General features: G+C 43.6%; 2 long non-coding RNA genes across 2 annotated transcripts; both read right to left on the bottom strand.

Moving 5' to 3' along the window:
- Nucleotides 1–11,003: 11,003 nt before the first annotated feature.
- LOC134479876 (uncharacterized) lies at nucleotides 11,004–14,244 on the bottom strand. The gene is made up of 2 exons (XR_010053715.1): nucleotides 13,442–14,244; nucleotides 11,004–11,966 (listed from the first exon to the last, which is right to left on the bottom strand). It is a non-coding gene; the product is annotated as an uncharacterized LOC134479876 (long non-coding RNA).
- Nucleotides 14,245–15,576: 1,332 nt separating this feature from the next.
- On the bottom strand, nucleotides 15,577–22,507 carry LOC120093607 (uncharacterized). The gene is made up of 2 exons (XR_005486976.2): nucleotides 19,826–22,507; nucleotides 15,577–16,032 (listed from the first exon to the last, which is right to left on the bottom strand). It is a non-coding gene; the product is annotated as an uncharacterized LOC120093607 (long non-coding RNA).
- Nucleotides 22,508–23,274: the final 767 nt, after the last annotated feature.

Genomic DNA, 23,274 nt, shown 5'->3' with positions numbered 1-23,274 from the left:
CTACAGGCTTGGACAGAGTGACCAGAGAGAAGTACAAAAAAAATTTTTTTCCTTTGGCTTTAAAACAAAACAAAACAAAACAAAACAAAACAATCGTATGAGTAAAAGTTAATTCCAGGTGTGTGTGACTCTAAAATACATAAAATTTACGTGATAACGCTGAGTGACCTATAATGATCTGAGTGACAGACTGATTGTCTGACTTGATCAGAGCGGGTTCAATCTGCACTACATACAATGGGAAAAAGAACTATTTTAATTAATGTCCAGTGCTGAGGGTTTGATGGTTAACCAAGCATCTCACAATGGTTGTCCTTGGCTGGCGTTGTTAAGCCCTCACAAAAGGCAATACTAAGATTCGGAAGTGATTAATCTGCCCAGCACCACAGCCTAGTCAAAGATCATTCTAGAATGCAGACCCAGATCTCTCTGATTTGAAAGTCAAACTCTTTTTCCCCCTGCTGCATGTTATTATCACATAGCTTGCACCTTGGTGTAATTAGAGGCGAGGAGCTGCTGTACTAAGAGGCTGTTAAATTCTTTCCATCCACGCCCATTCACTGATGAATTGTTATGGTCATCCCTGGGAATCTGCACGGTCTGGTTCTGGGGCCACACGAACACAGAATCTACAAATGTTATTTTATTTTATTTTATGTTATTTTATTTATTTGCATAATGTAGGGAAGATTTTTTCCAATTATTTTATTGGTTATTTTGATTTGTGTTTAATTTTGATTTGCGTTGGGTTGCTTTAGTGTGGGGTCGGGTTGGGCGGGGTTGGACTACTGGTTTTGTTTTTTGAGCCACATCCTCTTTCAGGCAGGACGTCCCTTGACTCTTGAACTCAATATATAGTACAGGCTGACCTTGAACTCCTGATCCCCTGCAGGCATGAGCCACTACACCCAGCTATAAAGTATTTTTGTATACAACACATGCCTATGCTTCCTTATGATTTAAATTATCTCTAGATTGTTTGTATTATCTAGTTCAACTTAAAGTCATAATGTTCCTACATTTGGAGAATAATGGCAAGAAAAAAGTCTGTACACACCCTCCTGTCTAATACAGACAGAATTCTTTTTCAAGTCTTTTCTAGTCATGGTCCTCTAAATTCATGGCTGTGAACGTGAGACTATGCTTTTTTTTTTTTCTAATCTCCTTTATCAGATGTTGGCGAGGTCAGTAAATATCTGTATGATTCTTAAGAAAACTAGAAAGGAAATAATGGTGTACATATATATATATATATATATAATCATTATTCCACAACACAAATCTGGCCTCGTCCAGACCTTTGTAAAGTGCTAGCAGCTCCAGATGCTTACGTGAAGCAGATGGGTCAGAGCTTCCTCTGCAATGTTAAGACTAGCACAGCGCGCCCAGTGCCTCCCAGCATCCCTTGCTGTTCTCATTCTTCCCTTCTCTACAAGCTGCTCTTCCTTTTGTTCTGTGGCCCCTTTAGGAAGCTTGAAGGTACAGCTGAGTGACTACCGAATTGCAAGTCGCCAGTCTGTGTGATGTCCTGGTCAGCCCCACTCACCCCCACTTAACCCATCCTTTCTTCTGTCTCCTCTAATACATCATCCTGGATATGGAACCGAACAATAAAATCTTTTTTCTAGAGTGTCTAGATATCTAATTTATGTTTACAAAATTCATTTCTGGGGGGCCTAGGACCACATCTCAGTGCTAGAGCATGGCATTTATAGGGTCCTAAATTCAAGCCCCAACACTGGCAAAATGTGTGAACTAAGTAAGCGTAGTGGCACATGCCCAAGTCACAGCACTCGGGAAACAGAGATAGACAATCAGGAGTTCAAGGCCAGCCTCTGCTGCTTAAGGAGATCAAAGCCAGCCTGGGTCACCGACATCCTGTCTCAATCATCGTCATCGTCATCATCATTATCATCATCTCAGCAGTCAGAGGTAGAGGCAGGAGGATCAGGACTTGAAAATCATCATCAGCTGTGAGTTTGAGGCCAGCCTGGACTGCAAAAGACCCTTGTCTCTAGAAGAAAGAAAGAGGGACAAGGAGCGGAAGAGGAGAGAAGCTATGTGAGGACGAAAGCATTTAGCCACAGTTACGCTGGTATAAAATGTACAGGGCTAAAGGTCAGATCATACAGGGAACACAGTGCTTTAATCAAAAACGAAAAACAAACAAAACCACTCTCCAATAGTTTTTATTAAGTCTCTATATTATGCCCATAAATTGAAAATATCTGCAATTAGTTTTTTAAAAGAATATATCTACAAAAAAAAAAAAGTACTACAATCAAAAGATAAGTGGAGACAAAAATACTCCATTTACATTGAATCCAGGGAAGTTAAAAGTATGCTTTCTGCAATTTAAAGCCATTTTAACTCAACATGAAAGCTCCTGCTGAAAAACTCCTTTGTAGTGAGATGGCTTTTAGTTTGTGAGGCTTCGTAGCCATTCTTCCAATCATTCGAGATCAGATGCAGAGTGAGAAAGCTCACTCCACTTGTCCTAAAGTCTCACATGGCCTCTCTGTCTCTCTTCTACCCTCCAGAGGTTAACCCCACCTGGTGAGAACAAGGCCACTGCACAATTATTGAAGCAAGGTTTATTAAATACTGGCCATAATACTGGATTCCCAGAACTGTAGTGAATTACATTAATCCAGTAGTTATAAAGTTAAAACCCACAAGGCTACATACTTCCCTCCTTGTCCAAACAGGGACAAACATACATCCTGATGCACTTCCTGCCTAGTGCCTCCCACCTGTGTGTGATGGAGCACATCCTGTGCATTTGGGGCAACCCATCTTGTTTACAGAAGTGAAAACCCACGGCTTGTGGTAGTGCAAGAACAGCTCCCAGCATTCCAGGAAGCTAGCTGTCTTTGAGCGTGTGATGTTTACAGGTTAGAGGCATTTTGTTATATAGATCTCTTAAGCACTGTAATTAAAACTTAAAACATAACTTTAGCCCTCCCACCAGGTACCCAAATGGAGCCTTTCCCAGACTGGGTCTGTGTAACCACCATCTCTGTCTGGAGTTAGAACTATTGCAACTTTAAGTTTGGAGTTTCCGTCCTGCCTGTTCCCTACTAGGCATTCAACTCAAAGTTTCTGCAACTTTGAATTATTGAATTTAGAATGCAAAAGGTAGAGATACTCAATGGTGTGATCTGAGGGACACTAGAATATCTCTTTATCGGTAAAACCCAAGAACTCCACTACCAAAAGATATGCACATGGAGGGTCAGGATATTGCCATCTATTAAAATGTGTCACTCGCTGTGACACAACAGAGTCACTTGGAAAACTTTCATTTATTAAGACAGATTGCTAGACACCCCCCCCCCACCACATACACACACACACACACACACACACAAGAAAGAATCTTCCAATGTAAGGCTCTAAATTTGCATTTCAAATAAGTTCCTTTGGACCATACTTCAAGAACTTAGTGTAAGTCAAAGACCCAGAGCTGGCTGCGGTGCAGGGAGCAAGAGAAGGCAGAAGGCTCAGCCCTAAAAGAAACATATAGACTGCAGATCCAGAAGTGGCGGGTGACTACCAGGAAACCGTGTCTTCTGGACCCCAGCAGGGCAGCTGCACACATGAACTCACAGAGGTCGTGACAGTGTGCACAAGACCTGTGCAAGTTCAAGCAAGACAAACCCTAACATAGAGGTGGGGAACTGGGTTTGAATCCCACCAGGAGTCGAGGAGTTATTAGGGATTGATAGCTGCTGAGAGAGGGTCACTCTAAGAGTGAACAGCCTGGGAAGGTGGCCATGCTGCAGTAGAAGGCCACATGTCCAAGAATATTCAGGCAACACATACTGGTTTTGAGGGGATGGTAAGGGGGTGGAGACACAAAGTCAAGTGGGAAGGGAAGGATGATGGAATTAGGGAAAGGTGAGGTAGGGAAGGTAAATATGGTCAAAACAGATTATGTGAAAATTTCATATAGAGAGATAATATGTATTTAACATATATATTATATTAATATATAATATAAATATATAATTATTATATTAGAATGACATATGTATATATATGTGTGTATGTGTATATTTGTATATTTGTATTGTGTACTTATGAGTGTATATACACATACACGTAAAGCATATACATATACACATACACACCCACACATATACATATACAACAGTGTATGTCAGCGCTGAGATCTAGTGAGGTTCTACAGGTCCTGGGGCCACTAACATATTTAAGATTCAGGGCTCAGAGCAGCATACCATTGTGGGCACAAGAGAACAAAGGAAACACCATTAGGAAAGAAACATGGAAGGCAGGGTGGCGGACAGCACCAACTTTCATTTACAGCTTACTATCCACACACTGATGGTGCCTTTACCAGTAGAAAAATATCTCTCCTGGTAGGAAAGTTTAGAATATTAACATATTTAGGAACTCTGGTGGTTTGAAAGAAAATAGGCCCCACTAGGCTCATGGGAAGTGGCACTACTACGAGGCGTGGCCTTGATGGAGTAGGTGTGGCCTTGTTGGATTCTGTGTCACTGGGAGTAGGCTTTGAGGTTTCAGATGCTCAAACTGGCCAGAGTGGCTCACTGTCTTTTCCTGCTACCTGCAGATCAAGATGTAGGGCTGGAGAGATGGCTCAGTGGTTAAAGGAACCTACTGCTCTACCAGAGGTCCTGAGTTCAAATCCCAGCAACCACAAGGTGGCTCACAACCATCTGTAATGAAGTCAGATGCCCTCTTCTGGTGTGTCTGAAGACAGCTACAGTGTACTTATACATGCTAAATAAGTGAATCTTAAATAGACCTCTCAGCGACCACGCCTGCCTGCCGCCTTGCTTCCCACCAAGAACTAAACTTCTAAACTGTAAGCCAACCCCATTTAAATATTTTCCATGAAAACAGTTGCCGTGGTCATGGTGTCTCTTCCCAGCAATAAAACCCTAACTAAGACAGGGACCAAACACAGCAGTGTCTGTGTTTTGCTTAAACAGGGAATTCTCAAGTTTAAACAAGAATGTCCTCAGCCAGTGCTTAGAGAATAAGGACAGTTCATGGGATGCGGGCGGCTGTCTCGATAACTTGTCTCAGTTCTAGAAGCTGTGTTAGGCTTCCTTTATTTTCGGTTCGTATTAGTTGCTCTCAGATTTATGACGGGGTTGAAGACTAATTATAGTCTCCTAGCCTACCCAGGCTATTTAACAGTGGGAAAACATATTTAATTGGATAGTTTTCAGATAGTATACAAGCTAGCCAGGACACGACATACAGATTTCAAGCCTTTCTTAAGCTAGAATAGATAACAGAATGTTCTATTTAATTGATAAAATGATGGACTGGGTGTTAGGCGTGTTTTGTACTTTGTAAATTACAGAATGGTAATAGTCGTGCTCAGCTTACGTTTGAGAGAAAAGTTCTTTTCTTTTTTTTTTTTTGGTTCTTTTTTTCGGAGCTGGGGACCGAACCCAGGGCCTTGCGCTTCCTAGGTAAGCGCTCTACCACTGTGCTAAATCCCCAGCCCCGAAAAGTTCTTTTCTTAATTGGACAGAGAGGGTGATATGTGGCAAGGACCTTCCCCTAATGAATAAAGACTACAGGGGACCAATCACTAGGCAAAGAGTAGGCGGGACTTCCAGGTTGGAGGGGAAGAAGTGAGGAGTAGAAAGGGGACTTGAGACGCTTTGGACAGAGAGAGATTTTGGTGTACAAGATGTAATGAACTAAGTCCTCTGATTAGATCCACCACCAGAGGATTTATTTTAGTATGGCTTTCTAGTTAGGATGTGTTAGTAGTCGTGCCCAGCGATTGAGTTACCTGTTGATTCTAAATTAAGTTTGTGTGGTGTTTTCCTCCATGCAGCTGCTCAACTAAATTCCGGAGAAAGGTACATTGGCAAGGGACCCCAGCCAGTCACAGAATTTGATGCGTGGGGCTAGCGTGATAGTGACTTAGCGAGTCGGTTGGAAATATTTTAGAGCAAAGGGTCAGAGAGTCTGCAGAGATGAGAACACCCCGCGGTACCTTGTGGACTGCCAGTGCCCGGTGTCGTGTGGGTTGGTGCACCCTTTCTTATTTAACACAACAGCAGCTGATGTCCAGACTTCGTTTCAACACTTTCTCACCTGCTCAATCTTTGTTTCCTCCTTCTCCTCATGACCTCCTACCTCCTTATTGTGTTTATCCATTGGCATCCTCCTGCCTGGTTGCCAAGTGAGATTCCTTAAATCTTTCTTCCTTCCTGAAAACACAATATTCCTAGGAAAAATCACTGAAGTCCTCACAACTTTATATTTATTCTCAAGGCCTTCTGGAAATCAAAAAGAACACCATTTAAAATTTTTCTGCTTTTTATTGTAGTTTTAGCTCCCATCTTGTTAAAATGGAACATGTGCCTGACAATGGTGGAACATGCTATTAATCCCAGTACATCAGAGGCAGAGGCCATGCAGATCTCTAGGCCAACCTGGTCTCTAGAGTGAGTTCCAGGACACTCAGGGCTACACAGAGAAACCCTGTCTCAAACAGCAAAACAAACAGAACACCTGAATGGGGTTACCAAAACTATACACACACTAATTTATCAAAGTCCTTCTTTTTACAGCCCCACCCCGGTCCCCAACCCACCCATCCCCAGTGCCGAACATCTAAAGTGTGTGGTACATCTAAAACCCAAATGTTATGTCATTTGCGAATGACTGCTCCCCACCCAAATCATGACGTCATTCAGTAGCCAAAAGGTAGATTTATTTCTGTTTGGGGTTTCATTTTTGCCCATCCAAATCTTCCTTTAAAGGTGGCTTTTTTCTTTTCTTTCTTTCTTTTTTTTTCTCCCTCAAAGTCATTGACATTTTCTTTCATTTTTCTTCCTTTCTTTCTCTTACTCTATATCCCACTCACTGCCCCCCTGCCAGTCACCCCCTCCCACAATTCTTCCCTCTATACCCCCTCCCTGAAGGGGGCTTTTTAAGTCTAAGTTCTTGTAATACTATCAATATCTCCAGGAAAAAATTTATTAAGTAAGGAGTTGTCACCGTCCAACCCAACAGGATAAGCCCTGCAAACAAAAGAAGAGCTGAGGCTAGAGAGATGGCTCTAAGGTTAAGGGTGCTTGCTGCTCTAGGAGAACACAAGTTCAATTCCCAGCACCTATGCTGAACACTCATAACCTCTTATAGCTCCAGAAGATCCAGTGTCCTCTTCTGGTCTCTTTGGGGACTCAAACACATGTGACATATACACACAGATAACACATACACATAAATAGAAATGAAACTTTGAACATCTAAAAAATAAAAGAAGAAGAAAAAGGAGGAGAGGGAGAGGGGAGGAGGAGAGGAAAGATGGGGAGGGGAAGGAGCAGGGGGAGGAGGGAGGGAGAGCAGCCTGCTATAGCCACACCAATAGCAGTAGCAGATGTGCTCAGGGCTCCTTTAGGTCATGAATATTCAGATCATCATTCGCCTGATGTTACCATAGTGGGAACACAGAAAAGTCCTGACCTAAGCCATCATCCTTCTTAAACCGTTAATTATTACAGTACAAGGATGGTTTGGCACAAACTATCCACGGTGCCCATTTCCAAGATGGAAAACTGCCAAGTATAGCTATTCCGGATGATTTCCCATCGTGGCTGTCGTCTGGGCAGAGTCAACCTATCTCCATACTGCTTTGTGTGTTTACAAAATGCTTGGTTCGTTTTTCTTCAACCTCTCAGTGTTCCTAGAAGTGCTAGGCAACAGCCAAGGGGGAGCCCAGGAAGCATCCGTTTCTGAGGCCCCTCTTTGCAGTGACTGCAGATGTGAGCCTCGATTTTTATGGCGCTGATAAAGGAGAGTAACCTGTGTAAAGCAGTTAGTTAAATGATCCAGGATGTCGCCGTGAAGCACGGCAAACGCATTAGTTCATAGTCCTGTAATTGGAGCACAGGATATGAAGCTTTTAGAGGATGGTTGGCCAGCTGGTCAACCAAATAGCAAACCATTATGGAAGCAAAAAGAAATGTCACAGGGCCCTTCCCAAAGTTCGCTGTAAGGGTTATTTTGCAAATGCTTTTCTCTCCCGCCTCCACCCCTGGTTCATTTGAAGCTTTTGTTTCCTTTCACTTCCTGCTAAAGCATGTTCTGTGATGACTGAGTCCTTGTAAAATTGTCTGTTCTTTGTCTCTTTGGCATCAGGAAGTAATGTTTGTACATACTTCGGAAAGCAACACAGTTATTGAGGTTCTGAGTGGCACACTAACACAGAAATGCCAGGGACTGTAGATCTCTGTGCTTTGGTCCTGTGACACTACTGGACATTCTATGATCGCTATTCCAAACGGCTTTGCAAATGTACCTAAGTATGGTACACAAAATCCATTGGGGAATCAGCATCTCTACTTAGGGACTAAAGTTAACGAAATGTTTTTGTATAGTTACAAAAGTGATATTGAGCTATGACCTAAGGAAGGTTCTAAGGCGAGACATTTTTCTGCATATAATCATCATCATAACCACAAAAATACCTTAAGGAGAAAGAAAGCCAACTCCAATTATTGTCTGAACGCCACACATGCTCAGTGGCACATGTGGTCTCCCCTATGCATTCACATAAAAATAAATAAGTATAGTTCCTTAAATTAAATGTAATTTAGCTAAGCATATGCCTTTGAGGCCAGACTGGTCTACAGAGCGAGTTCTAGGACAGTCAGAGCAATATAGAGAAACCATGTCTCAGAGAGAGGGAGAGAAAAAGAGAGGGGGAGAGAGAGGGAGAGAGAGAGAGAGAGAGAGAGAGAGAGAGAGAGAGAGAGGAAAGAAAAAAAAGAAGCATAACTTTAAATTTTCTTAAGACAAAGTTCAATTATTAAACCACAAAGATTAAAGAGTAAATTTGATTATCTTTGAGAATGAAAGAATTCTTGCTTGTGAAAAGCTTAGAGAATTACTTTCTATGGGAAAGGACTAACTTTAATTAACTCCTCTCAAATAAATAAAGGTGTAGATGAAACTTGTGACCTTATATATAAACAAAGAATGGACCAAGCACGGGCTTTAAAAAGAAAGGAAGGAATGAGAAGGGAAGAGGAAAAAACAACTGGGCCAAAGCAAAGACTGTAATAAGAAGGCCCTGAAACAATGTTTCCCAACATGTGGGTCGTGACCCCTTCAGGGTGGAGCAACCCTACCACAGTGGTCACACATCAGATATCTTGCATATCAGATATTTACCTTACAATTTGTGACAGCAGAAAACCACAGTTATGGAGTAGCAACAAAAATAACTTTATGTTTGGGGGTCACAACAGTATGAGGAACTGTATGAAAGGGTCGCAGCATGAGGACACTTGAGAACCTCTGCTCCGAGATACCAAAAGATTTCTGTATGCACAGTGGCAGGGCTCTCCCAGAGGTAAGGCAGAAACAGTGTTTGCCAAAATACATTCTCCTGTGCATCACGCAAGAGGCCTTTCAGTTCAAGTAGGAGGGTTTGCAGTGGGTAAATCTAATCGCTAAAGTAAATTCTAACCCTTGAGCTGTGAGGTGCCGAAAACTCCTTACACTGGGGAAATGCCTGCTGTGTTTCTGAAGTCATGGGAGAAAGCAGGTGTCTGTGGGCACACACACACTCAGTGCATTTCGTGAGGCTCCAAGAAGCTTTCCCAACGTTTCCATCCTTTATGATGTCCTTGAATCAGCTTCATGACATCTATAGTTCAGGCAGAAGTAGGAAAAGCTAGGACGAAAATAATCCTAGAGACAGGTTCATAGCACGGAGTGGCTTGCTCCCTGGGGTAAGTGCAGTGCTGTGCACAGGACCTAGGGGTCCAAGGGTGGGAGGAGCTTTTCATAGGGTCTTTGTCCTTTGGTCCTCCCTTCTCACTTTGTCCGTTACTTTGTCCACTCACCCTGATTATGAGTCTTTAGAAGGGCCAGGGGCATTCTCCCACCCACGGACAGACTACACAATCATTCTGCAGTTTTCACGTTGAAGGACACGTCGCGTTCGCCTTGGTTAAGTTTGGACTGTTTCTCTAGCAGTACATATGTAACTTTTGGTGGATTATTCGTATTGATGGCTGGGTCATTTATGTGGGATGGTTTCCTCTATATGTAAATATTAAAGACAGGGGTGGCTTAGTCTCCAGCTTCTGATGGTGCCAGGAAAGGATGGAACCTTTACGGGGCAGGCCCACAGGAAAGAGGAAACAGGCCCGGTCTCTTCCCCTCCTCCTCCTCTTCCTCCCCCTCCCCCCTCCCCCTCCTCCTCCCTATTTTTTTCCAGGCTGGCCTTGAACTCAGGGATCCACCTACCTCTGTCTCTTGAGTGCGAGGATTAAAGGAGTGCGCCACCGCTATGAGTATGACCCTGTACTGCATACTTCATCCTACCACAGCCTTACCACAGCTCCCAAAGCATCCATGGTAACATTAGCAGGTGTGTGCGTGTGTGTGTGTGTGTGTGTGTGTGTGTGTGTGTGTGTGTGTGTGTGTGTGCTTGCTTACAAACACCACAGAACACCTGTGGAGGTCATAAGACAACTTGAGGAAATCATGTCTCCCCTTCCACAGTGTGGGTTCCAAAGCAAGAATTCAGGCCATCAAGCTTGACCACCGTGCCCTTACCCATGGGAGCATCTCATTAGGACAGGTAGTTGTGATTCTTCTATGTACTATATAATAAAAAGTGTCTCCCCTTGGGCTGTTTCTATATTAAAGAACTATTATTTTCCCTAGGACCAGTGACTATGGCTCCATAATCAGAACTTTCAAATTGAGGATGGTGGTGTCTGCCTGTAACCTCAGCTCTTGGGGCGATAAGACAGGAGGTTCGGGGCTGGAGAGATGGCTCAGTGGTTAGGAGCACTGACTGCTCTTCTAGAAGTCCTGAGTTCAGTTCCCAGCACCCACATAGTGGCTCACAGCCATCTGTAATGGGATCAGATGACATCTTCTGGTGTGTCTGAAGATAGCTACAGTGCGATATATTCATATAAATAATGTAAATAAATCTCTAAAAAAAAAGAAAAGAAAAGACAAGAGGCTCAAAAGTTTAATGTAATCCTTGGCTACATAGGCCATTGGAGGCCAAGTTGGGCTATGTAAGACTCTGCCTCAAAAAACAAAGAACTAAAAGGCACTCAAGGTATAAGATAGGTCCGTGTAACAGGGCACAGAAGTTCTTTGGTGTGTGCCCAAATTATAATTAACCTCCATATTAACATGTAATAGACTCATTACTATTGCTCAACAGGAATAGTTTAAATTTCACCTCTTTTACATTTTTAATCTAAGTTCTTGATAAATATTGACAGCTACTTACATGTAACTTTTATAAACAAAAATCCTTAGGATGTTCCAATTCTTTCTATGACTTTTCAAACAAAGCCCGAGAGGCCCTCTCTCCAGGAAGTAACCAGAACAGGTTTTGTTCTTTTGTGATGACAGAGATGGAATTGAGACTTCAATTTTTGCTAAACAAGTACTTTACCCAGTAAGCCTCACTTCAGGCAACCCGCAGGATTGAGAAAGCACTTTCTCACAGGCCTATGGTCCTGTGGTCCTCCCGCCCCTCGCTTTGTCCACTCACCCTGATTATCAGCCTTTAGAAGGGCCAGGGGCATTCTCCCACCCACTGACCGTCCTAATCTACTTCCCGCAGTGGACCAATCAGGATGAGGTCATGAGTCTGACTGCCGAAGGAAGTTCTGAATTATCAGTCCGGGAGACTGCCCTTCTCAGAAACCCGCCTGACAACAGCCCATTTGTCTTAACTCTTCTACACTGTCCTCCGTGTTTCCTTCCATACGTAACAACTATGGTTCCTCTTCTGTGCCTCTAGCCCGTGCTCCTTTCTCTTCTTTTCTTTTCCTTCAAGCTTTGGACTTTGTCTGCCAAGCTGTTCGAGTGGAAAGATGAATTCTGGGAACTCTCCTAGTCGATAAACCTTCATTAGATCATCTCTGCTCGTGTCGAACTTTAATTATTGTGTTTTCGTCGCGCTGGGTAAACACATTAAAGTGAGTAAGTTATTCTGGCCCCAATCAATGGGAGTAAACAGAGATTTATATAGAGGAGTAAATAATATTCCTACTGAAATAGCCACAGGCCTCACTTGGCATGTTATCGAATGGACTAACATACGAATGGCGTGTTACAAATATGTAAGCACGAGTATCCTGTTTCCCAGCTCTCTTCAGTCAACCCGTATTTGACTTGGGTGTTCTTTCCCCTGCAGTTATGCCATTTTGGAATAATCTCATCCCCGAGATCCTCTCCCATCGACTTTAACTCTGTGCCCTTGGGCACACTCTCAGAATCCCGGCAGGTAGCGTACATTGCCATACACAGCAGCTCTTCCGTTTCTAGCCAAGACCAAGACAAAAGAGCAACATTTCTTTTAGACTTTCTTGGAACTAGGGCTCTGGATTAACTGAGGTTCTTGCTCTCACATGCAATCACGTGGCAAATACAGGACAGAAAGGCCTCTGCCTGTTGGTGTACATCAGTGGTTCTCAGCCTTCCTAATGCTGTGACCCTTTAGTACAGTTCCTCATGTTATGGTGACCCGCCCCAAACCATACAATTATTTAAATCGCTACATCCTAACTGTAATTGTACTGCTGCTGTTATGAAGCGTAATGTAAATATCTGATAAGCAGTATGGCCACTGGTGACTCCTGGAAAGGAATTGTTTGACCCACCTTTCAAAGGGGTTTGACCCACAAGTCAAGATTCTCTGGTGTAAATAGAATTGGATCAGGCTGCAGTACATTGATTCTGGAGCCCCGCCCCCAAGCAACAGTCCTGACAGAACAGGTGACTTCCTGACTGTGTAACCGCTTTGGGAGTTAACCTGGTACATTAACTGCTTTACCGCTTGCTGTCCTGAGATAATCTAATAAAGGAAAGGGAAGGGAGAAAGGGCTTATTTGGGCTGTCAGTTCAAGGGTGGTCATGATAGAGAAATAGCAACAGGAATCCGAGGTAGCAGGTCATGGTCATATGGCCAGTCAGAAAACAGAGAGCATTGAAGACTTGCACATAACTCACTTTCCCTTTCTTTCAGTCCAGGACCTCAGGATGGCTCTTCCCACAGTTAAGATCCATCTTCTTCCTCAATTAACCTAATCTAGATAATTCCTCACAGGTACTCCTGGATGCTTAGCTCCCAGCTGACTCTAGGTCCTGTCCAGTAAATGGTATTAACCTCACACCTGGGGAACACTGCAGGGGGAAGGGGGGAGCACTCTTCAGCTCTCTGTCCCCAAGGGTTCTATAAACCATTGTAAATTCTACAGGACAACCTTTTTTGTTTCTGCTGTCTACAGCTGATTCTGTCCTCTCAATAATGAGCAAGTCTTCTACTTAAAGACACTGCCCATACCACATGATACTGTGTTGGTTAAACTGTCAACTTGACACAACCTAGAATCACCCAGGGAGAGAGTTTTAATGAGGAATTATCTACATCTACCTGTGGGGATGTTTGTGGAAGACTTTTTGTTGTTGTTGTTGTTGTTGTTGTTGTTGATTGAAGACCCAGCCCACCATGGGTGGCATCATTCCCTAAGCAGGGGATCCTGAACATTTGAAAAGAGGAGAAAGTTAGCCGAAAGCAAGCAAGCAAAGATGAATTTGCTCTCCATTGTGGATGCAATGTGACTAGCTACTGAGTTCCTTTCTTACTTCCCCGAAACAATAGGCTGTGTCTTGGAAAAAATGGTGGGCGGGGACAGGACCTTCTCCTTCCCTATGTTGCTTTTTTTGTCATGATGTTTTGTCACACCAACGGAAAGGAAACTAGAACAGATTCTATATTTACTATATCTTTCTTTTCTATAACACAATTTTAGTGAATATAGCTGGCATCGTTTAATGGTCTGGTGACATCATTTAACTTCCATCTAAGCTTAGAAAATTCTTTATCAAAAGTTGATAAACCAGGATGGAGCTGGCACATGTTTGTGGCTTAAGGTTTTAGGTGCTCTAATTTAGTGGAAGGTCAACAGAACAGACCCTTTTCTGATTACAGCACCTAGCATCCCGGGCAAGCAAAATGACCTTGCATTTATTCAAAGCTTTTAAAGTTTCAAAAGTGCTTTCACATGCACTGCCACCATTATCATTCACAATTGAAGAACAGAAAGGGAGAGAACTATTCGCATTAAAAATGAAAGAGCTAAACTTCAAAGAAACAAATAGTTTGTTTACTGTGTTGTAGATAAAAGGCAGAGGCAAGTCTGGGACCTAAAACACCTGTAGCTACCGCAGCTCTCTTCCCTGAGACCTCCTCCAAAGTGTACTCAACGCTTTGTTGAAACACTCCCCACCCCACCCCACCCCCAAGTACACAGGATCCTGTCACCTCTCACCATTCCTTCCTCTTCTTTAAGAATAGATCCTCAGTTCCGTTGGCAATGCATCCAAGTATGAGCTTGTATTTCACATTCTCCCTTAAAGATAGGTAGGGCTGTATTCCCAACAAGGATATAGAGGCTAGAGTTGTTAAATGGGACCTACTGAGAAGGTGCTAGAAAGTAAATAGTTCAGCTGGAAAAAGACTTCTTGGAACCTTCTACGTTTCTTCCTTTATGCTTCTCGGAATGCAGAAGGCATGGCAAAAGCTGTTGGCCATAGTAAAGCAAGAGGCAGCCCTAAGACTTAGCATCGCATCCTAAGGAAAGAGTGATAAACGAACCAAAAGGGTGGATTTGATTCAGGGACATTACGGAGATAATGCTACTCCTATTGCTACTCCTGGGATTGTTGCCTCCAGACATCTTCCCCCCTGTGAGAAGTATCTATTTTATTTAAGCACTGTTATTTGGTGTTTCCCATTATAAGTGGCAATTTTTAACCCAACTGATGTACCTTCTGTCCCCAAATTATACCTATTTTAATGTCGTGCTTTTAAAAGTAAATATTAGCATGATCAAAGAATAGAATTGTAGGTTGACGTCATCATGCACGTGAGGGCTGGCACAAGTTAGATCAAGGCCACGATTGGCCAGTAAAAGAATAAGGTGGGGAACAAAGTTTTTGTAGGCAGGGAGAGAAGGAGAAGGATGAAGAATCAAAATGGAGACTGAGAACAACCACCCAGATCCCAGTGGTCCTGAATTGCCAAGGTAGCTGGGATCGATTTCTGTAGACAAATTTATCTTATCCTTATCAAGTGGCTTTAAGTTTATTGCGTAGATGTATTGTACATTGAGTATTTAACACATAAATCTGGTTGTTGGGTTACAGTTTGTTGAGTCTTGAGATTACCCGGTAGCTGGGACCAGAGTTCCCGACTGGCCAGGGCTGGCCCGGGCTGGCCCGGGTGACTAGCAATGGGAGCGGAGAGACCGCTGGGGCCAGAAGAGAGCTAAGCTAACACGGCGTGATGCCTCACTGAAGCCAACCGCCACTGAGATAGGTTAGTTCTATATGGCCAAACGGTGCCGGAACTAACGCCAGGGAGCAACGGCCAGGTCCGAGAGTACCAAGGGCCCGGCGTGGAGCGCTGACGCACCGGAGCTGACGTGCCCTTTTCTAATAATACGCAACATAGAACGATGATCTCAAGACAATAGTCCTTCGTCACAGTCAACTTCTGACCCCCCTGTCGGATCCACATTAAATTTTGAAGGCTAAAGCTTGACTTTAGTCTGTGTGTCGCTTATGACACATGCCCTCTCAAACTGAGTACAGAAGTTTTTAGCCTTGTGCAAAAGTCACATGGGGCGTTTCTTGCCTGCGGCCCGCAAGAAGCATGACAACCCACCTGGGCCCACCGAGGCTCAACATCTGACACAACACGGAGAGAAGGCCCATCCTTTGTGGCCCCTGGATCTGCTCAGATCCCTGGCTATAAACTGACCGCGTTTCTTGGTGTTCTTGGTGTCCGGAGCAGCTCGATTGAAGATGAAACATCTGTGCTGAAGCCTCTCCCAGGATGCTCTGGATAGCCCACTGTATTGTCCAGCATTTTCTCAGCGCACATATCTATCTATCAGCTCATGGGAGGTTCATAACTCGTTCTGTGCCACGCGCCCCTTTGGCAGTCTGCTGGTCCCCTATCTGGAAAAATAAATGTTTTCATCTAAAAAAAAATAAGACACTTGAGATTGCAACCCAATTATATTAAAATACAGCTTTCGAAATATCTTTGGAATATATTACACTATGTGCTTTTTTTTAATAAAGACATTCAATTTCAAGATATCATGGCAAGTCTAATAATTACCATGATTTTAAAGTAGAATTGGAGATAAATGATATTTTGAGGCGCATAATGCCTGTCATACAAAAGAAAAATGCGTGTGGTTCCTCCTGAAGATAGGATCAGAGGAAAACTTAATTCTACTGTGGTTCGGAGTCACCATTTTTAATGACGGGAAATACTAAATTTCAAGCAGGGGTTATGAAAATAAATAAATGTGATAATCGTTTCCCTCCTTGGTCTTCTGGACCTCTTAACAGATCGACTGACTCCCAAGTCAAGACCCCTGCTTAAATGATCAAAGAGTTCCCACATTTCCTGCACTCCATTAAGGACCTCGTAGAAATTCTGTCTGGGACATGATTAGATGCCGAGCAGGACTGGAGCATCTTTCAGAGTGTGGAGATCTGGCAGAAGCTAACATATAACGAATGTCCGAGTCCAGCCGTCGTCGTCGTCAACAGGAAAGGCCTGCGCTCGTGACCTGAACAAGAGACTCAGCACGAGATCTCAGCTGCAAGCAGAAGTCCCTGCTAAAGAAAATCTGAAAGTGACTGTGCTGGCTCATGCCTGTAACTCGAGTTCTCGAGAAGCCGAGGCAGAAGAATTGCCATGAGTTTGGGGCTAGCCTGATCTACGATGTGAGAGCCTGTCTCAGAATGCATAGAAGAGCAGAGCAGAAGAACAGAGTAAGAAATGCTCACCATGAATATCTTAGTAGAGAAAGGAGAGCTAGGAAAACGGCCGTACATTGACCCTGTACATATTACATTTTAACCAATCTGGAGGTAAAAGGTTTCAGTCTCAAAGGCCCCATATAGGACATCTCTCTGAATGCTAAAATCCGATATGAGACTTAAAAAAATAATAATAATAAAAGCCAAATCCCTCTGAAAACTCCCCATAAACATTAAGCTCTAAGTTCTTCCCCAAATCCAATTTGGTGGAAGACATCTGTACAATAAAGCGGCGCATGACAAGAGCGATTTAAGGAAATAGGTCTGCTGTCATTGTCTACTATTAAAGAGGCAAAGCACAAATAAGATGAATTTCTCACAAGAATATGTTTTGAATTGTTTTCAAAGATGTTAAAAGACAGCCTGATAGTCATTGTTAACAATAGGCCCTAAAGCAGCCTGGGAGCCATTTATGAAGCCTATCTTCAGTCAGATCAGTGAGATAAAGGAAGTTCACCCTGAGTTTTAAAATACACTCTTAAATTCAAGGTTAAGATTATCCTTCCGTCCATAGAAAGATGTGTCCTGAGTCTGGGCATGGTGATAAATGCCTGGCCCTTGGAAGGGAGAGGCAGAAGGGTCCAGCCTCGGCTATGTGAGATCCTAACATAAGCAAAACAAAACGAAAGGATACTTTGTATTGAGACGGTTGGCCATCAGGATTTTCGGCAAAGGATATAGAAATCATACAGAAGGTTTACAACGCAACTCTGAGAGCATATTACGCCACAGTTGGTGGGGGATGGGGACTGCTCTAAGCCTTTGCTCTGTCCAGATTTAGTTGTGTGAAGTTGGCAAGTCCGACTTGCAGAGATCAGCCTCTCTGATCTTCATGCGTGGGAATTGCACCTGCATCGATTCTCTCCTTCTTCATGATTCATATATCTTTATTTTTATGATCATTAGTGTTTGCCTGAATGCGTGCCTGTGTGAGGGCATCAGATCTCTTGGAACTGGAGTTACAGACAGTTGTGAGCCACCATGTGGTTGCTGGGACTTGATCCTGGATCCTCTGGAAGAGCAGCCAGTGTTCTTAACCACCGAGTCATCTCTCCAGACCCCAAATTTCCTTGTTAGAAGAGTTTAAGGAAAGGACTATATGCACTAAGTTCTTTGCCTTTTGTCATCAAAGAATCCTTATAGGAACTAGACATGATATGTCCTTCGAAGTTCTTGGCCCTGTGCCTGGTATAGACTTAATAAATGGGAGCATCAGAAATAGCAGCATCAACATCGACTGACATCTAATAATATCGGAAGTCATGCGGATGATGACACCATTACTATAATGCGGTCGCTAGTACTTGGGCATTGGTTCTGGATTTCAGCATCAGCATCACTCCAGTGTGGTTTTATGCATGCTGGGTGCAGAGCCTGCCTTAAAAATGCTATGGCTCAGAATCTTCTTTCCTGCTATAGCATTGAGAAGGTAAGAGGCCTGGGGTGTAGCTCAAGGGTACAGGATGCCCTTAGCACATACATGTGAGCCTTAGATTCAAGCCTCACCAATACCAGGAAGAAAGGGGATGAGAAGAAGGAAGTAATGAGAGCTGGGAACCAATATATTTCCTTAGGCACAGGATGACTCTTAAAAATGGAACCTAAGTCAGCATTTGCATGGCCGTGGGGTCATAGTCACAGACCTAGTACCATTCCTTAATGTTCATGGCCTTGCCTACTGGCAATGCAAATTATCACCTAACAGTCACCCTGCCTTTCTTCGATCCTTGCCACCAGACTGAATTCTTGTAATAAGAGAAGAGAAAGGCAGGTACTTCTGTGCCCTTATTAGGTCCACTAGAAAAGATTCAGGAAGGAGCTAGAGATGCTAAAGAAGCGGCTTAGCAGTTAAGAGCGCTTGCCGTTCTTCCAGAGATGCAACTTCCGTTCCCAGCACCCACCCCCATCAGGAGGCTCCTAACTCCAGCTTTGGGAGATCTGGTGCCCTCCCGTGGCCTCCATGGGCACCCTTCCACGTGTGGCAGAAATGCACGCAGACAGACAGACACATAAATAAAAATAAAGCAATTTTTAAAAAGTAAGCCAAAGGTTCAGCAATGGGTAATGAAGAAATAAACTTCCCACAGAGTCCGTTTAACAGAATGTTAGGGGTGAGATCTCCAGCTCGCTCTATTCCAAGCTCTGTGTCCGAGAAGCCAGTCAGAACTCAGCAGCTGCCTGTAAGAACGTCATGGGACGTGCCCTCGTTTCCATGCCCACCACAGAAACTCAAAGCTAGCTATCTTGGGGTTGGGGATTTAGCTCAGTGGTAGAGCGCTTACCTAGGAAGTGCAAGGCCCTGGGTTCGGTCCCCAGCTCCGAAAAAAAGAACCAAAAAAAGAACCAAAAAAAAAAAAAAAAAAAAAAAAAAGATGGCCACCTGAGTGACAACAACTCTGGATAGCTGGGAGAGTAAGAGAGTAAGAGCAGAGGGGAAGCTAAGCTCGCCACTGCGGTAGTGCAGAGTAGGGTGCAGTCCAGAACAAACTCCAACGAATCATTCCCCACCTCCCACTTAGGTATACACACTAACAAGCGACCTGGATAAAGAAGGCAGATCTATTGGTGAATAGAAGTGCCAATTAGGCCCATGCATCAACGCACAGAGTTAAGTGTCACTGGTGGCCGGGCACCAACTCAAAGGATCCAGGCACAAGCAGTGTCCTTGCACTCTTTACAAAGTGTACCCTCTGACCCGAGGTCATCAGGCCTGGCCTGCAAAGATCTGTAAAGATCATCCACACAGGATGGGGCTGTAGTCTCCCTTCCAGGAAAGAGGCACGCCTAAGACTCGAACACATTTAAATGCCAGCTTTTATTGAGATACAAGAGAGAGAGAGAAACAAAGAAGGGATGGAGGGGTCAAGATCCAAGAAAGTTAGGGCACCCCTGCAGTTTCTCGGTAAAGTCTTACCTCCTGTTAGGACTGAGGAAGGAGCTCATTTGATAGAATGCTTGCCTACTGCGCTCAAAGCTGTAGGTTCAATTCTCAGCACCACATGAACTCAGCACGTGTCTCTAATCCAAACTCTTGGGGGACAGGTAAAAGGATCAGAAGTTCAAAGTCATTGTCAGCCACAAAGTGAATTCGAGGCCAGCCTGGAACACATTAGACCAGGTCATCTCAAGAGAGACCGGGAAGGGGCGAGGAGGGGAGGGGGAGAGGAAAGGGAAGGAGGACAGGATGTTGGGCAGGGAGGATAAACAACTTACCTTCTCTTGTGTTTTAACCTCATCTCTTTGTAGTACATTTTCTCTCTCCTCCTATCTGGTAGACCCAAGTTCTGCAGCAGTGACCTCCAGAATCCCCACCACCCATAGCGCACCTCTTTATACTTCTTGTTCCTTCCTCTCTACCCTTCTTCATCAGAAGTCCCTTTCCTTCAGCTTCAGTATTAGAAACGCAATCTGACTAAACTGAGCTATACCAATTTATAAATGAAAGGTTTTCTACTGCTGGGATCCAGTAAGAACTGTGGGTTACGGAAAAATACCCCTGGGCCAGCATCTCCTTCCAGCACACATTTGAACAGCTCCTGAAGAAGCCTCAGTAAGTAGGTAGGTAGGTAGGTAGGTAGGTAGGTAGGTAGGTAGGTAGGTAGGTAGGTAGGTAGGTGGGTGGGTGGGTGGGTGGGTGGGTGGGTGGGTGGATGGATAGATGGATAGATAGATAGATAGATAGATAGATAGATAGATAGATAGATAGATAGATAGATAGAGCTTTTAGTTTCTCCTGCTAGAGAAAAACAAAACAAAACAAAACAAACAAATAAAAAAAAAAAACAGAAGAGCCAGAAACCTAAGATTTTCTCCAAAGACAAAAGGAGCAATTCTGTAGTCCATCTCTGCCCTTGCCTAGAGTGAGGAGGGAGACTGTGGACCAGCTGTTCTCTGCCCTCCCTGTACCAGGACACAACCAGGAAGTATTAGAAATCAGAACACAGTGACAGTGGAAAAGAGAGGTCAGTTCTGCTAAATATGAAGCTCTCGTGCAGTTCTGGGCGTTGCCTCTGGCATCATCTGCTGAGAACTGGATTCTAGCTGCTGAAACTGCTTGGTCCAGGCAAGAATCTGATGCAGAAAGAGAACACTACCTGAGTCGTCCTTCTGAAGGGGAGGAGGTGAGTAGTAACTACTTTTCCCCATGAGAACCACTTCTCAGCCTTTTAATTTTTGCAGAAAAACACAGCTCCCCACTATGTGCACATGCGCGTGCACACACACACACACACACACACACAGACTCACACATGCACACGTATACTACATGGCAGCTTCAAGAGCCTTCAAACAGGTCTCCAGAGACATTTTCTGCTCTCCTCCGTTCTTTTGTTCCCTTTCTTGGGTTTGTCCTAAAAAATAATCACTTGTACCTCCGAACCGTTTACAGTAGCGCACACCTCCTCACTATGCAGCACAGAGAGCACAGAGGCACTCAGATATATGGCTGACTCTATAATAAACACCATTTGACCAGAACCCTGAACACCACCCACAGATATTCACACTCTGTTCCTTGTTGTTGAAGCCATGCAACTTTTTAAGAATCAGGGGAACCGTTAGCAGGCTGAGTTCTAATCCAAACTTCTTACCGTAATTAGCTGGCCCATCCCCTCAGCCTCTTTCTGTCTCAGTCTCCTCGAACAGAAGATGAAGTTATTGAGCCAGAAAGCTGTGTAGTCCGTCCTCCGGCTCCAGACCTCAGGATGTTAGAATGATGCGCATGTCGAGGGGCCTCCAGCACTTTTAGTAAGACCTTTGGAAACTTACACAACCTCAGAAAATAGCACACCAACTAGTTATGCTAGCCTTGCTTGCCCCAGACTCCATACTTACCCTAAGTGTTGTGCAATCATGGTACGGTTTCATCTTCCGAACAAGAGAAGCATCGCTAAAGTAGATACTGACATCCTAGTATTGCACAAAGAGAAGCTGAGCTGAGGGTTCCCGCTCAATGGAGCTGGAATTCAAATAGCTGGGCCCTATTCATAGTTTGTGTTCTCCAACTTTAAATGTATATTTGTTTTTATTATTCTTAATTATGCGTGTGTGAGAGGGTATGTGAGTGTGTGTGTGTGTGTGTGTGTGCATAGGAGTGTGTGTGTGTTCTGTATGAGGGCATGTGCATGAGGGTACATCTGTGTGTATGGGTATATATGTGTGAATGTGTGTGTGTGCGTGTGTGTGTGTGTGTGCATAGGAGTGTGTGTGTGTTCTGTATGAGGGCATGTACATGAGGGTACGTCTGTGTGTATGGGTATATATGTGTGAATGTGCGTGTGTGCGTGTGTGTGTGTGTGTGTGAAGGTGTACATATATGTGTGTGCATATGAGTATTGTAGGAGTATGTATGTATGTATGTGTATGAAGTTACATGTATGAGGGTGTATGTATAAGGGGCTTGTCTTAATTAGGGTTTTACTGCTGTGAACAGACACCATGACCAAGGCAACTCTTATAAGGACAACATTTAATTGGGGCTGGCTTACCGGCTCAGAGGTTCAGTCCATTATCATCAAGGCAGGAGCATGGCAGCATCCAGGCAGACATGGTGCAGGAGGAGCTGAGAGTTCTATTTTCATCTGAAGGCTGCTAGTGGAAGACTAGCTTCCAGGCAGCTAGAGTGAGAGCCTTAAGCCAATGCCCACAGTGACACACCTACTCCAACAATGTCACACTTCCTAATAGTGCCACTCCCTGGGCCAAGCATATACAAACCATCACAGAGATATTGTGTGAAAATGTACATATGTATGAGGGTACATGTATGTGTGCATGTATAAGGGTGTGTATGTGCATGTGCATGTGAGAGTGTGTGTGTGGGTGTGTATGTGTGTATATATGTGTGTGTGTATATATGTGTTTGTGTGTGTATGTGTGTATATATGTGTTTGTGTGTGTATGTGTGTATATATGTGTTTGTGTGTGTATATGTGTTTGTGTGTATGTGTGTGTATATGTGTATGTGTGTATATATGTGTGTGTATATATGTGTATATGTGTGTATGTGTGTGTACATATATGTGTGTGTATATGTGTGTATATATGTGTATGTGTGTATGTGTGTGTCTATATATGTGTTTGTGTGTGTATATATATGTGTGTATATGTATGTATGTGTGTGTACATATATATGTGTGTATATGTGTGTATATATGTGTGTGTGTATATATATATGTGTGTGTATATGTGTGTATGTGTGTGTATGTGTGTGTGTGTATGTGTGTGTTTCATCTTCAGGTTCCTCTTCATTTTCTCTCTCTTCCTCCTTCTCTTAAGCTTCCTAATCAATTGATTTTGTTAATAATCTCTTTCTCATCAAATAAAAATATAGTTACCGATATTTCTGTGACTAAAATTAAT

Source organism: Rattus norvegicus, chromosome 7 (assembly GCF_036323735.1).
Source record: "Rattus norvegicus strain BN/NHsdMcwi chromosome 7, GRCr8, whole genome shotgun sequence".
Classification (NCBI taxonomy): domain Eukaryota; kingdom Metazoa; phylum Chordata; class Mammalia; order Rodentia; family Muridae; genus Rattus; species Rattus norvegicus.
The sequence above is the reverse complement of the archived record's forward strand: the minus strand, read 5'-3'. Positions and strand labels throughout refer to the sequence as shown.